This window comes from Manacus candei, unplaced genomic scaffold (assembly GCF_025592945.1).
Source record: "Manacus candei isolate 608988 ecotype Guabito, Panama unplaced genomic scaffold, ASM2559294v1 h1tg000043l, whole genome shotgun sequence".
Lineage (NCBI taxonomy): Eukaryota > Metazoa > Chordata > Aves > Passeriformes > Pipridae > Manacus > Manacus candei.
The window spans coordinates 7476096-7487543 of record NW_026138091.1 but is presented as its reverse complement, the minus strand read 5'-3'; the positions used below and the strand labels follow the sequence as shown (position 1 = coordinate 7487543).

The following is an 11448-nucleotide window of genomic DNA, read 5'->3' as shown; positions in this document are numbered from 1 at the left end:
CCAACTTAGCATATGCTGTGATTCTATGAGGTCAAAAAGGAAAAATAAAATAAGAGAAAAGCAATATCAACAGAATAAATAGTTGTAATAAAGGCTGGTATTTTGAAAGTTGCTTGAAAGTGTTTGAAAGTCTTTCATGATAGAAAAATTGTGGGAGTGAGAAAGGGAAAGATCTAAATAAATGTAGGGGGGACATGACACAAAGGCAAGTATTTTAAAGTTAACATATTATGTTACTTAAAGATATAAGCAAGGGTCATTCCCAAAACTTTTTCAAGTCGGAATGGGACAGAGCAGCCACAGTCCTGGAGGAGCAGGAACATTTGTGAGTCAGCTGTAACACTTCCATGTCAGGAGAAAAAGCATCATTTTTTCCATCTCTATATGAACCTAAGTGGAAGAATAAGAGAGAAGTAAATGCCTTTTGCCTGAATGTCTAGAAAAAAAAATAAATCAAGGGATTAAATGGATGATGAGTACTTGCAATATGCGGGCCAGATTTTAGATACAAGAGGCTCATAAATAAGCATGATGGGCTCAGAAATTTTGGCCTTTGGTCAGTCATAGCGGTGGACTTCTTTAGGCCTCCTGGATGAGATTTTCAACATCCTAAAAGCAAAAACATAAAAAAATGACTATTGAGAGCTGTTTCTTCAGAAAACAAAAGCATGGTCTGTGAGCAAGGCTTTCTGCAGCCCCATATATGAGCTCCCCTCTGCCAGTGAGGGCCAGGTCCACTGCAGCAGCTCCTCCTCACCACAGAGACTGAGCACAGACTGCCACTTCCATAAAAGAACACTGAGTCTGGTCTATCAGTTGCCTCTCAGGGGACTTATGGGGCCAGTGGCACATGACAGTGGCTGCAAAATCACCGCCACAGCAGTAAAAATCACACCGCATTGGTGGAATTTATAAAATTAATTACTTTGATCAAGAGACTTTCCAGTCCAAGGAGGGACAACACTTGGGTTTATGAGGTAGGACAGCTTCTTAGATGTAGGCAGTTTCTTCCAGAGAGCAGACTGAGAGAGCATCCATTACTACTATGAAACTTCTGACAAAAGTTAGTATTCCAGTGAAATTTAGTCCAGACTTCTAAATTTCTCTTTGAGGAAAATGAACCTAAGTTTACAATGGAAGGGTGGAGAATTTTTGTTTATGGATATTTTTATGAACAGATGAGTCACATGTCTGTCAGCAGTTATCTAACAGAGCTGGTTTTGCTTTGAGCTGGTCTCACTAGAAGACCACTCTAGGTACCTGTCTAGATGGAAAGATTATATCACATACTTCATTTTCACTTAATGTTAGGAATTGCATTTCTTTTTTCCCCAGCATTTCAAATACTGTACAAGAACTTTATGATTACAAATTAATTGCTTTTTTATGATCTGCAGTGGTTGGACTGCAATTAATCTGTGAGAATCGCTAGCGTTGTCCTTGCATTAGCCACAAACACCTTATCTCCGCTCAGTTCATCCTTAGCAAAAACCCATGTATTCTAATGAAATGAATTTATTATGGACATTTCAAATGCATCCAGATTGCGGATAACTTCTAAGTGATTTTGTTATTATTTCTCTGCTATTCTGCTACTGTCAAGGCCATTTCTTCTGTCTTCTTTCATGATCTGTCTTATGGAGATAAAAATCAGCATCTCCATTTCAGCAGCTGGAAAAAAGGTGCTGGAGGGCCACATGACCCCTGTCTTTCTGTGTATCACCCAAGACACTGATCCTACAAAATTTTCCATCATGTTGTGTGAGAACTAATGTATTCTAAAAACAAATGGCAAAGTTCCAGCATATGCACTCTTCATATTCCAGTACTAGTTAGGTGGTGAACAGTTGCTGGGAAAATGGTGAAGACTTTCATTACTGACTGAACGTACTCACAGTACTTTAAGCATTAATGGCACTCAACACACCAAGTATATGAATGAAAGGAAAAACATCACAAGAATGAGGCTTCAGGATTTCAGCACATGGACCTGTACCCCCAAAAAGATATGTAGAGAAAGCAAATCAGATCATGTTTAACTCATGCCATCTGCAAGCTCTTGCAGAGGATTTGTGCTCCAGATAGACATAAATTCTTAAGATTCAGGATAGGTTATTTAATACATGTGAAGCAAAAGATTGCTTTTGGTGATCCACTTGAGGACAAAATACACACAAAAGAGAAGATTTACCTGTACTTATAGATGTGTTAATACCTGTAACACTCCTTTTACTAAGGGTTTATCAATACCATCATTCAAGTCTCTAAGGTATATAACTGACACGAGAAAAGTGATATTCAGCACTTATATGACCTTTACAGTTTCAGAGACTATCAGAGTATGCCCTGAACTGGGTCCTACCACTGTACCATTACACAAAGGGAGAATGAGAAAGAGTAAATGGTTGACCAAAATTATGTACTAAACCAGAAGCTGAATAGAATTAATTTTTTGCCTGTATAATCTTAGTCCACTGAGTCGCTCAGCCTCTCTACAGCTGTAGACATTTAGGAATCATTTGCTGGAAATTGCTTCTCTAGACTCAACCTCCTAGTTTAAATATGCATTATTTCTTGTTGCCCTTTCCACTCTGTAGAGTATAAGGGATGGACAAACTGATCCCTGATTGCATTCCAGATACAGCACAGTCAGGTTAAAATGTGCCCAGATCTGAGCAGAATGCAACTTCGATGTGTCTGACAAAGCTGCTGGTTTGACAAGTGGTTACAGCCAGTCCTTGGGCTGTCTCTTCAGCCAAACCTCTCTCAGTTTATCCAGGTTTATGCCATCTCCTTCACCTCTACCTAGTCCTAGTACATGGTACTGGCCACAGAGTCCAAAAATGGGGAGTCCTTTCACCTCATGATCCTCTTCTAGCACTCTGGAAAATGGCTGGTTCATCTTTAGGGAACTGCAGCCAAGTTGAACACAGGCCTGTCCTCTCATCAGCCCCTCACAAGTCCAAGCTAGATTTGTAAAACCATATGAAGGGCTGGCTAGTAGCAAAGACCCTCAGCAGGACTATGTACTTCAGGACTACATAGAAAGCTTGTCAAAATTAGTCACATTGCAAATCTTTCTAAAAGACACCAAGGAATAAATTCTATGACCACACAGAATAACTCCCAAACAGGAGGACACAAAAGACTTGGTTAAAGACTCAGGATTGTAAGAACCACATGAAAATAGAGCACAGGCCTCACAATACACGTCTGGAACTGATAGGAGCTTTCATAAGCCTCTGGACATGACTTTGTAATCCCTTTCTCAGATGAGCAGGGCTTACTCAGACAAATAATTGCTTTCAAATCAATAGGAAGCTTGGTATGGATAGTTGCTTTCAGCTCTTGCTGCTGTGGTCTGCTCACATTGCTTTACACTGTACTGTTTGACTTATGCCCCAGCACAGTGAGATCTGGACACAAGTAGTGCCCGGAGAATCACATCTGCTGCACACCCCCAGCAGAAAGTTTCTTCCTGCAGGACCCCCAGCTTATCTCATGTTGCAGCACTGGGACAAGGAGTGGGCAGTTTGCAGAGAGATGTCAGAAGTGATTTGCATTGTGCTCACACACACAGCTTCAGTATACAGTGCAGGGACCAAATCATTATTCTGCATCTACAATGTCTCTCTTACATAGGCTAAGATCAATATGCATTGTTTCCAGTGTGACCTTCATGGTGAGTACTGCCACATGGAGAACACATGATAGCTCTTACATCAATAAAAAATGTTTAAATAGCAGCTTTTAGCTGTAGTTTTCAGTTTATATCATGGGGTTTTTCCTGAGGCTGTTTGTGTCGTGATCCAATCTTCCTTATTAGCCACATAGCAACTTCCTAGTTAGTTGATGAAGTTTCTTAAAATAACTACTCTAAGAGATGAAAACAGAGCTGATGATCTGATTATCTTCTGGTCTTTTAATGTGATGTGCTACCTTCTAAACTGAAACATGAAATTTTTCCTTCTCTGGTTATTTTGTTGGTTTTTTCACCCTGGTCTCCACTCTTCCTTTTTTTTATCTGCAGTTTAACCCAGATACACATTGCTCGAAAGACACATCTGACTTGAGTTCTGAATCTATATTATTCAAGTGACTTTGCTGTTTCTATTAAGTAAAATGATTTAGTTCTACAGCTTTTGATTAGAGAAAATGAAAGATCAAATAATTTATCACTGAGTTACAATGATTATAAGGGCCACAATACTTAAGGAGGAGAATTATTAAAATGTCACATACACTAAGCTGTTTATTATTTTGCCAGTCTTGTAGCATTCCTCTCTATTAACACAGAATGATACATTATTTGCAAAAAAACCCAAGTCACTGAAATTAAAGAAAGTTATTGAACACACAAGACATGCATAAATCGGACTGTTCCTGAACCTGGACAGAAAAGCATGAAGTTCAGCTTCTACCCTTGAAGAACATACATCTGTTAGCATGTTGTCCATGAGGGACAGAGGCTGCTCAGTGATCCTGCAACATCAACAACCTCATCCTCTAATCTTCACAGAACCTGCTACTGCAGGATTGTGGAAGCCCCTACCTTTCTATTTGCTTCCCTGGGGGTGATGGTAAAGTCTTTCCTTGTCCCACCACTGCCATATTCACTGATGCAATGGGATGGCCCAGCCTCTCCTCAGAAGGAAGAACCCATTGCTGACACACATTTTATTTTGAATCAGAAGACTATTTCTGGATGCCACAAGGCTGACTCACCAGCCTGAGTTCAAATCCCCAACCAGAGGATTCAGTTCCTTTTGCTTTATTGCTCTGGTTTTACTTCTTCATAATAAAAGAAGAAGCTTCTGAGCACATGCTGAACATATCCTCAATGCCTTTCCTCTCTGTGCCGAGCACAGGCTTGGCAGAAACCTTTCTCTGTACCTACATGGTTTTGGAGTTTAGAGAAGACATTCTTTTTTCTCTTCCTTCATCCCAGGACCACAGGTATCAACACAAATATCCAAGAGTCATAAATAAAGGAGGTTCTTCACCCATCCAAGATCAGTGTTCCTTGCTGACATAAATGTCACATGATCTGCAAGTGAATTGTCTTGCATGCAGGCCTTGGCAATCACTTGTCAGTCAGTGGCTAGAAGCTTTAATTTCATCACTATGAGGGATTGCCATGGCAGAACTGGACCCCATGGAGTTGTTATTTGAAGACCTATTTGTAAAGCATTTCTAAAGGGTCTGGCTAGCAAAGGAATCTACCAGCCTGCTGGATCACCAGTTCCAGTCCACTCCTGTCATGGGCAATTATGTTTTGTCATTTTTTTAATTATTAAAGATGTAAATTTAAATTAATCATTTGTTGCCCAAGAGAAATAGAGGCATTTCAGAGATCTGGAATCTTTTTCCTGAGTTCTGGCCTAAATTTTATTTACGGGCAATCTATACCCATCTGTTTCTGTGTCAAGTATATTCTTCATCCTGAATAACTTGTCTCCTTCCTCAGCACTCACACCTCAAGGTATTTATAGTCAACTCTCATAACTATTCCCTGACTTTATTTTGCTTGTCTAGACAAGCTGTGCTCTTTTAACATCTTTGTTTTTCTTTCAAACATCGCTATCACTCTGTCTATATCTATTCATCATTTCAGTGTTCTACTTCACCTGGACATCTGACTGTTCAACACAGGACCACAGGCAACTCCAGAGGAAGTTTCACCTTGGCCTTATATCATGTTATAAACACTTTTTCACCAAGAATATTCCATTCAGGTTGACTTTTGTCTTTTTGACAGGGACATCACACGGGCAGCCTAGTAGTCTTCCTGTAACTAAGAGACCTATGTCTGTCTTCTCTCCTGTCATGTGCCTATAATGAGAGTGAGGGCACGCATCAGAGGATGTGCTCCATCAAACTGGTGCTCTCAATCCCACTATTTCAAATACCTGGGGAGTTAGGCATCAAGGTAACATGGCAGACTATCACAGCAAGATGTATGGTCCAAAGGGATGTGCTTGCATGGAGCAGGGAGATACCTCCAAGGTGCAGGTTGGCACCTGGGCACCCAGGATCATTAAAATATGAAGAGCTGTTTAGCAAATTTGGGGAATGATCAAAGGTAGCGTACATCAAGTTAGCTTCAGATAGGCTAATAGGAAATTAGCTAGCAAAAAACATTGGAAGGAGGAGGTTCAGAAGAGAAATGAACCCAAGTTGTTCTCTGATGGGGGATTAGAAAATAAACTTAGTTTTAGCTGGTCAACAGATAAATTATTTAAGTTGCATTGATTGGAATTATTAAATCATGAGCCATTACCTTATTTAGATTAAGACAATTTCCTGTTAGTGGTAGCAGAAGAATTAGAAGAATAGTGTAACTTTCCTGTCCCTCAGTATGTGTGTGGAAGTCATTATTTCCTTGCACCATTCTCACTGCAGCTGGGCTGCTGCACATCAGGAAGGACAAATCCCTGGCCTGAGAGAGCAGAAGCATAAAAGAATGTAACAGAGCAGCATAGTTAGGGGTTACACATCCATGTATGAGAAGAGTGTTGTCTATATCCAGCCCTCTGCTCCCTGGATTGATTCTACATCTTGTATTGGACAGTCACTTGTTTAAATCTTTGTTTAAGTTATTGAGATAAGATTTACAAAGAGAACACCAACAAACTCTGAAGGATGAGGACTATCTTTCATCTGTCCTCATATTCAGCTGAAAACTATGATTTTACTCTTAACATTTGTATTCCAAGGCTCTATTTCAACTCTATATCACCCCAAATGTTCAGAAATGCTGTAAGTATTCTTACCTTGTTTCTAATTCTTTTTTTCAAAAATTGAGTTAAAAAAACCCGATGAATAACCTGGGATTTACTGACCTCTAATGGCTAAATTAAGATCTTCCACCTTTGTTTAAATATGCCACTAAAATGAAAAAATACATTCAGGAACTGCAGGTTTTTTGATCCAAGACACTCCATCTTCAAAAACATGTCACCTCCTTTTGGTGGTAGGGAATCACTTATTATTTTACATGGGATGAGTAATAAGTTTTTTGATTATGTGAGTAAATTATCAGTCACTTTCCCATTCCCTGTAACTAGAATGATAAGGGGAACACAAGAAGCTCTGGTGCCTGGCTTAGTGCTTTTTAAACAGTTCTGCATACTCTGCTAATGCAAAGCAAGCAGTTCCCTCAGCAATTTTAAACTGTTTACCTATGGACAGATTAGGTTTACTGTATAAGCACATTACTGGAATGTTTGACAAAAAAAATATGGAAAATCAGGACTGGAAGATGTGAGTATTGCATCATGAGCAGGACTTACGAAGACTGGGTTATTCTGACCTCTGGTGACCAAAGATGCAAAACTAAATCCCAGGGAGCTCAGTGCTGTGCTTTGTCACCCCTGCATCCTGCAGACCCCTGGCTGCAGGCAAAGGAGAAGGCTGGTGGGAGGCTGGAGGCATTTTAACCTACTTGGATTAAAATACATTAAAAATAAGGCCTGATATCATTATAGGATTTAGTTAGCTGTGAGCATTTTGAGTGAAAGCTGCATTTGCCTCATCAAGAGCAGGCAAAGAGCAGTTCAGCCCTCGTCTACCATTTCCATGCTCTACTAAAAAACAGTCCAATGGGACCACCATTCATCTGCCATCTATGGCCCCTTAGCCCAAAGAATCAGAAGTTATCATTTCTGTTTATGGTCATGGCTCATAAGGTATTGATGCCTCAGAGCTTTTTTTTTTTATTTTTTAACTTTTATAGATTTTAGTAGTAGTTTTGTAATAAATTTAGATTTTAATGTAGCTGTATTATGTTCCTTACCCTGTAGCATAATGTTTACACATACCCAACCCTACTACCCCATTTCATATCAATCCCTCTAAAATTCTGTTAGTGTGTTTAGTCTTCTTTTCAAGGTAGAATTGTAGAAAAACATCCTAAGGCCTGGACCAGAAGATATCACACTGACACAGCGACCTTCAAGCCCAGAACTCTGGAGGAACTCCAAGGACTGTACATGCTTTGAAGAAGATGAAGATGAGGAAGAAGGGGTCACAAACGCTCCCAGACCCAGTTCCTGAAGGGGCGTGTCGGGGGCAGAAAGGAGCAGAACAGTAATTTCCTTGTGGACATAGGGTGATGGTCTTACAAAAGTTGTAGAAACCTACAACACAGACTCCTGTAAGTTTTTTTCCTTAGGATTTTTATGTAGTCAACAAAATGTGTTTTTAGGGTGTGGGTTACTTACTTGTTTGAGACATCTGATCTAGGATGCACAGTCTATACGAACTGCTCCTGAAATGATACCAGTTAAAGTCAAACAGTAGATTCATTATATCAGTCAAAAAAAAAAAAATCACACCATGTGGTCCCTTCTCCTGTAGTTCAACCATGTTTTACTGCCTATATCACCAAGTACAAAATGTTTGGGGTTTTTTGGTTATGACTCTCAGAGTTTTGACACATAAGTCCATTTCTAAAAAGTTCTTTTTTCTACTGCCCAGTGCTGAGCTAATTTGTCAGGAAAAGAGGTGTAACCCTAAAAAGAACTTTTTGGAGTTTGTTACATATAACTGTAATGCTTATGTATCATATTTCTGCTTTGCACTGTGTCCAAGATGCATCTTCAGTGAAAATACAACAGTACCAGACTTGTACTATTAGTCCTGTTGATTTTTCATTGGTTTGCCATCAGATTACATACTGATTTCACAGTCTGCTTCATTCACATTCAGAGTCCTGAGTCAGGGCTGGAGAACCGTCTCCACTAACCCGCTCTTTGGTTATGTTTCTGAGGGCAGTGCATTAAGGTCTGAAGCAGCAGGGTGCCGTGTTTGCTTTGCCTCAGTTATTAACTCAGGTCAGTTGGAGACAGGGGCATGTGGCAAACCTGTTTTGTGAATTAAGTTATGAAATTCACTGTTCAGTCTGTATCTTGGCACTTAAAAGAAAACTAAAGAAATTAAAAGAAAACTAAAGAAATACTGATTCCCTAAACGGTAAGTGTTGATAACTTTATTTTGTAGTTATTGGTTCAGCACTCGGAGACCAGGCTGTGAAGGATACTACACAAATGTGAACAGCTGAAGTACCTTCCTACAAGTACTGCCTGGTCTTATTTGAAATATTTGAAATTATAAAATTTGCACTGCTTTGTGGAGAGGCTGTGCCAGGAGTTCCTGAGATAGCCAGGCACATTTTCATATGTGTACTTTGCCTTGTAGCTCCAGCAATCTGTCAGTCACTTAGAAGTTTATGGCCTACAAATATTATACACTTCAGAGATATAGCAAAGTAAAAAAAGAAATAAAAGAGATGAAAAGTAATGAGAGAATCAGCTATAGCTTACAGACAGTAGCAAGAGGAGTGGCTTTCCCTGTCTGACTACAGTGGTGGTGGTTATGAAGAGCACTTCCACACAGGATAAAATCATGTCTATGAAGAGTAATGCTTTAAAAATAGTTATTTGTAAATTAATCCCTGCAGCCCCTTAATCCCTGTTGCTCTTTCCATTACTTTCAGGGTACTTGCATGTTTCTTCTACTTAAGTGGTTAGAACTACAAGCAGCTTTTAAGGGCAAACTCAAGAGGGAAGAGTGGAAGAAGTCTATTCCCTGCTGATTGACACAATTATTCCAGACCACAGTCTTAGATTCCATTTGTTCTTCCTTAAGCAGTAAAACATTTTTTGGCCTAAGGATTGTCTGTGTAAAGAAGAAAGGGGAATTTACAAACAAAACCACCAAGTAATTTAATTCCAAATGTTATTAAATCAGGATCACATAGTTATCAAGAAATGGTAGGGAAAGTCTGTCTTTTCCTTTTGTAAAGTCAGATATGTACCTTCCATTACTTAACCATGGGGTCCTCACTATGTCAGGACCCTGCCAAAATTACAATGTGAGAGCAACACATTCTGCGATTGGATATTACTGTTTCATGATTTTTAAAAAAAAATGATTGAAGAGGAATACCACCCACAGAGAAAAGAACTGCTATTTCAGCTGATTTCTTTACTGGACTTAGGAGTAACATCTCACATTTCAGCTGTGAGCCTTATCTCAGCGTGTGTCATGGACAAATAAAGCAGTTTAGAGATTAACAAAGAAATATAATTTAAAACATCGTTGATCTTGCTTGTGTTTACATAAATATTTTATACAGAGACAGAAATAAAACATTACTAATCCATATTAAACAAATTGGAAAGAAGCAATTCGGTAAGTAGTCTGGGGACAGGTAAACTACAATTCTTTAACTAAATACCACTATTTCTTTCTGTTCATTGTAGTTTGTATATAATTCTTCTCTTTAGCCCCCTCCAAAATGTTTTTAGTGTTTTGCTTCAGTAATAATAATTATTTGGACAGTTAGGAAGCGGAACAAGAACATGAAGATGAATCAGTGCATTTTTCCCTGTATTTTATCGCAAGACTCCCTTGGGAGCAGGATTTTGGTGGAGCGGCTGTCAATCAATATAATTGTAATGACCTTTAATATTTAAATCCTGTTACAAGGGGTCTGACTGAAAAATTACAATTTGAGAGCTTTTCCTTGTTATGTTACGCAGCCTTTTCCTCATCTTTCTTACTCCTTGTCAGCTTCCTGCTACTGTTTGGTTATGAGGCTGTGTTTATTAGGGAGTGTTGCCTGTCAGGGGTAGGAGCTGAAACAAGACAGGTGCATTGGTAGACATGACCACATGAGCAAGAAACAAGAATAAACAAGAAGTTAAGTCATTATAACAAGACCATATAACAAGAAGATGACTATGAGCTACAGGTTGGGAAGAGATCACCACATGTTTGCCTGCTTTTCTGCTTATTGTAGTCATCTACCATTGCTACTGACAAAGAACAAGACACTGGAGTAGATGGGACCTGTTCATGTCTAATGTTTTGCTCCTATGTGATGACTGAGCAAGGGAGTGCTAAATGGGGCAGCAAGTTTCATTTGGTGTGGTTTAACCCACTTTCTAAACCTACTTATTTCTACATTGTTAGCTTCATAAATCAATAAAATAATTAGTTATCTGGCAATGCTCACACATTTACCAGCATATACTGAGATGTCCTTTTCTGTTAGTTGTATTTCCATCTCCTCATGCAGAGATATCAGATTAATTAGTGAATCAGATCTTCCCAACCTGGGGGTCACTGTTGTACTTACTTACAGTGCATTATTTAAATCAATATTTGGATAATATCAAGAGTAAATGGGAACTACAGGAAATAAGACCTCAGAACATATGTCAATCAGTAAAATATCTATTCCACCAGAAAACAGTTTGACATACCTGCAGTTTCAGAGAAAGGCTGATGCAGGACCTGGCAAGATCAGTCACTGGAAAAGCTCCCGTGAATCAGTTAGTTACAATATGTGTTCTGAAACAGTTACCAGTTTTCTAAATTCCAAGTAGCCAGCTGGTGTTTAATTGCAATACATTGATATTTGTTGAACTGTCAAGAGCTTTC

The 11448-nt window shown here is 39.1% G+C and overlaps 1 long non-coding RNA gene across 1 annotated transcript; it reads right to left on the bottom strand.

Annotated features, from left to right (window-relative positions):
* Window positions 1–514: 514 nt before the first annotated feature.
* On the bottom strand, window positions 515–11410 carry LOC127474697 (uncharacterized). Its single transcript, XR_007905950.1, has 3 exons — window positions 11271–11410; window positions 8223–8269; window positions 515–609 (listed from the first exon to the last, which is right to left on the bottom strand). It is a non-coding gene; the product is annotated as an uncharacterized LOC127474697 (long non-coding RNA).
* Window positions 11411–11448: the final 38 nt, after the last annotated feature.